We start from the raw sequence: 4,216 nt of genomic DNA, 5'->3' as shown, positions 1-4,216 counted from the left end.
AAGTTGTTGATAAACCTGAAGAAATGTAATTTTGTATAGGAGTTGGTGTACTTGGGATTTGTAGCCTCAAAAGAAGGTCTAAAAATGGACCCATAGAAAGTGAAAGCTATCATTGAATGGCCTAATCTAAGGAGTTTGAAAAAGGTAAGATCTTTTCATGAACCAACTAGTTTTACAAAAAGTTCATAAGAGGTTTTAGCAATATTTGTGGACCTTTGACTAAAACAATGAGAGGAGATATAAAAGAATTTAAGTGGACTGTAGGAGCAGATAAGAGTTTTAATATGCTGAAATATAAAGTTACTGAGCAACCTATTTTAGCACTTCCTGATTTTAACAAGGTTTTTCAAGTGGACTATGATGCTAGTGGTACTACAATAGGAGTTGTTTTAAGCCAAGAAGGTAGATTTATTGCTTATTTCAGTGAGAAGTTGAATGATGCAAAAAGAAAATGTTTTGTTTATGATCAAGAATTTTATGCTATAGTTCAAGCATTGAAGAAATGAAGACACTATCTTCTTCCTAAGGAGTTTTTTTTTTATACTGATCATCAAGCTTTGCAATATTTGACTAGTCAAGGAAAATTAAACTAAAAGCATTTGAAGTGGGTTGAGTTTTTGTAGAGTTATACATTTTTTTTGAAATGCAAGAGTGGAAAGTCTAACAAAGTTGCAGATGCTCTTAGTAGAAGACAAATTTTGTTGACAGAAATGCAAATAGAGGTGGTTGTGTTCAACGAACTTAGTACTTTGTATCCAGATGATCCTGATTTTGGTGAAGCGTGGAAGACTTGTATAGAACTTGTTAGACATGATAGGAAAAAGTGGTTGGATTTCATGATCTAGGATAGTATGTTGTTCAAAGGAAGCCAATTGTGCATTCCCAGAAGTTCAATGAGAGAGAATCTCATCAAGGAGAAGCATAATGGAGGATTAGCTAGATATTTTGGTAGAGATAAAACCATAGCTTTCGTTGTTGAGAATTATTACTGGTCACAGTTGCATCAAGATATGAAGAATTTTATACAAATTTTTAGAGTATGTCAGATGGAAAAAGGAGTGAAGCAGAATACAAGGTTGTATCATCCATTACCTGTACCAAAGAAACTGTGGGAGGATATCAGCATGGATTTTGTTCTTGGATTATCGAGGACACAATGAGGGCATGATTCTATTTTTGTGGTGGTTGACAAGTTTCCAAAGATGCCACATTTTATTCCTTGCAAGAAAACTAGTGATGCTATTCATGTGCAAAATTATTTTTCAGGGAAGTGGTGAGACTACATGGTCTGCCCAAGAGTATAGTTTTAGATTGAGATACTAAATTTGTTGGGAATTTTTGGCATAGATTGTGGAAGAATTTGAAAATAGAGTTGAAGTTCAGTTCATCACATCATCCACAGATTGATGGACATACATAAGTTGTGAATCGCAGTTTGGAAAACTTCCTAAGATGTTTGGTTGGAGACAAGCCAAAAGGATGGGATCTGATTTTACCACAGACAAAATTTTCATATAATAATTCTATCAATAGGAGTACTAGTAAATCACCATTCTATATTGTATATGAGAGTAGTCCCAGAAATGTTTCTGAATAATGGCAGTTGGATAAAGGAGAGATAAGTAGTGCTGAAGTAGAAGAATTTGCTAAATATTTGAAGAACATCCATGAGAAGGTGAGGAAGCACATCATAAAGATGAATACTACAAGGATAAGGTAGATGTGAAAAAGGAGGTATAAGGAATTTTAGATTGGAGATAAAGTCATGGTTCATTTGAGAAAGGAGTGTTTTCTAGTGGGTACATATAATAAGCTTAAGATGAAGAAGTTTGGACTATGCAAGATCATGAAAAGGCATGATTTTGGAAATTCTTATGAAGTGGAGTTTCCTACTCAATTGAATATTTCACCATTATTTAATATTTTAGATTTGATAGAGTATTATGAAGGAGGTGATGAAGATGAAGTTGCAGAAGCGTAGTAGAGTATTCCAATAGCTAGTTTGGCTACAAAGGAGATTGAGGAGATATTGGACAATTGTATTGGAAAAAGTAAAAGAAATATAACTTATGAGGAATACCTAGTCAAATGGAAAGGGAGGCTAGTAGAGGATTCATCATGGTTGGCAAGGGAAGAGGTTAACCGTCTTGGTTTTTCTCTGAACACCTAAGATGTGATAGAGTCACTTCTCTAATTACCTTGGGTGTCTGATGCAGGAGCATCCTGGGTGTAAGAGCAATCTTGCATCACCCAAAAATATTTTCTTTTTAATCTTTTCTAGTTTAATAAGGACTAATAGATAGGGTGGTTACTATTTATGGGAGCTTTCTATTTTTAGTAAGTTTGTCATACGAGCTTAGAATGTTCTCATTTTCTACATGAAGGTTCATTTTAGAGTTATAAGCCTACCATAAAAATCTCATTTCTCCATCTTAAGTATCAAAGAAGTTATTACAGATTTTTGGTGGAAAAATTTGTAGAAAAAAATTTAGGCTCACTGTTGGAGGCCTTAGAGTGCCCGGATGAGGTCCAAAAAATCTATGGAAGGGCGGTCACATGGTATTGAGCCTATAGATCAGAAGTTGACATTTCCAAAAAGTGGTTATAATAGCCAATCAGAGTAATGGTTCGAGAGTTATGGCCTTCCAAAGTTGGGCTACCGAAAATATCTAAAATAATTATCAAAGATGTAATTGTTCAACTCTATATGTATTGTTAGGGTCTATTGGCCCTACGTATTAAATTTCATTATCTAGAAACTTCTCAGGTGACATAAAATTGCCTATTTAAGAAAGACACAAACATTGTCTAGAACAACTTTGGGTGATAGTTAGTAGCTTGTCTTGTACATTATTGTAATAAAGGTGCACATGTGGGTTAGCATATTGTACTTGTGAATTTTTTTAATTCTACATTTGCGGCACAAATAAGAAGTCTATATTTTGTTCTCACATTTGTTGTTGTTTCTTTATTTTTTGTTATGGTTTATGGTATTAAGGAAAGCACCCTTCATCAGATTGGTGTTATTTTGAGTGAGGAAATTCGTATGAAAACCTTAGGTGGATCTACAATAGGAAGTGTTTTGAATTAAAAAATTAGAGGCAAAATGACTAAGAGAGGAAACAATTCGAGAAATTGTGAGAAATCAAGAGGAAAATCAAAGGGGAAGAGGTCTCAATCTAGAGGACCAATAAATTGCTCGTACAATGGGAAACCAGGGCATAAGACGAAAGATTGGTGGACTCGAAAGAATAATGAAGGAGACAAACAAGATGGAAAAAAGGAGGCAAATGTGGTAAGTAACAAATCTGAAGAGGATGCTTTGCTTCTTTCTTTAGAAAGTGTGGATGATTCTTGGGTTTTAGATTTTGGGGCTTCATTTCATGCTACACCCCATAGAGGTTATTTAATTGATTTTATATAAGAGGATTTTTGGTTTGTTTATTTGGGGATAATGAACCTTGTCATATTTTTAGAAAGGGAAAAGTTAAGATTAAGTTGTAGAATGAGAATTATTGGCTACTACATGAGGCAAGACATGTTCCAAGGCTAAGTAGAAATTTAATTTTAGTAGGTCAACTCAATGATGAGGGTTGCGTAGTTACTTTTAATAATAAAAATTGAAAGGTTTCAAAAGTTTCTCTTGTAGTAGCAAAAGGTGTGAAAGTAGGCACCTTATATCTTTGCATAGGTCATACTATTCCTTCTACTTTAATTGTTTTAGAGAAAAATGAATGTTCAACAATAATTTCTACAGTTGAGCAAGCATAACAAATAATTGATGTAGATTCTGATACATCGTTATGACACAAGAGACTTGGGAAAATGAGTGAGGAAGGTATGAAATAAATTTATTCAAAGAAAGTTTTACCAAGTCTAAAATGTGTCAATATAGATTTATGTGAAAGTTGTGCATATCGAAAACAAAAGAGAGTTATTTTTGTGAAGAGTGGGAAGGAAAAGAAAAATGAGAAATTAGATCTTGTCGATACAGATGTATGGAGAACAACTCAAGTATCTTCCCTTGGTGACTCTCATTATTATGTTACATTTATTGATGATGCAACTATAAAAGTATGGGATTATTTTCTTAGACAAAAATTTGGTGTATTTCAAAATTTTAAGAAATGGAAATGCTTGGTTGAAAATGAGACTGGTAAGAGATTAAAGTTTCTCAGATCTGATAATGATGGTGAGTACTATAGTTATGAATTTG

This window comes from Cupressus sempervirens, chromosome 3 (genome assembly GCF_028749045.1).
Source record: "Cupressus sempervirens isolate cs-2001-9-10 chromosome 3, ASM2874904v1, whole genome shotgun sequence".
Lineage (NCBI taxonomy): Eukaryota > Viridiplantae > Streptophyta > Pinopsida > Cupressales > Cupressaceae > Cupressus > Cupressus sempervirens.
Note: the sequence above shows the minus strand (reverse complement) of the source record.